The following is a 453-nucleotide window of genomic DNA, read 5'->3' as shown; positions in this document are numbered from 1 at the left end:
CGCGACTGGAACAGAAAAGGGAGGTAATGACAGTGGCACGTAAAGTGCCCTCCGCAGCACACCGTTGGGTGGCTTGCGGAGTATAAATGTAGATGTTGATGTAGATGTAGATAGTGTTGCCAACGGACTTGCCGCAGTGGTAACACCGGTTCCCGTCAGATCACCGAAGTTAAGCGCTGTCGGGCTGAACTAGTACTTGTATGGGTGACCATCTGGTCTGCCGAGCGTTGTTGGCAAGCGAGGTGCACTCAGCCCTTGTGAGGCAAAATGAGGAGCTACTTGACTGAGAAGTAGCGGCTCCGGTATCGTAAATTGACATACGACCGGGAGAATGGTGTGCTGACCACATGCCCTCCATATCTGCATCCAGTACCATTGGTCCTTCATGGCCTGTTTGGGAGGAGTTTAGTTTCCTCATAGTGGTAAGTGAATGATGCATGTATGAGTTGATGA

General features: G+C 51.0%; 1 pseudogene; it reads left to right on the top strand.

The window, feature by feature from the left end:
• The first annotated feature begins 118 nt into the window (after positions 1 to 118).
• On the top strand, positions 119 to 236 carry LOC126089859 (5S ribosomal RNA; annotated as a pseudogene).
• Positions 237 to 453: the final 217 nt, after the last annotated feature.

The sequence above is a fragment of the Schistocerca cancellata genome, chromosome 6 (genome assembly GCF_023864275.1).
Source record: "Schistocerca cancellata isolate TAMUIC-IGC-003103 chromosome 6, iqSchCanc2.1, whole genome shotgun sequence".
In the NCBI taxonomy this organism is placed as follows: domain Eukaryota; kingdom Metazoa; phylum Arthropoda; class Insecta; order Orthoptera; family Acrididae; genus Schistocerca; species Schistocerca cancellata.
This window is presented reverse-complemented; position numbering and strand designations above follow the sequence as displayed.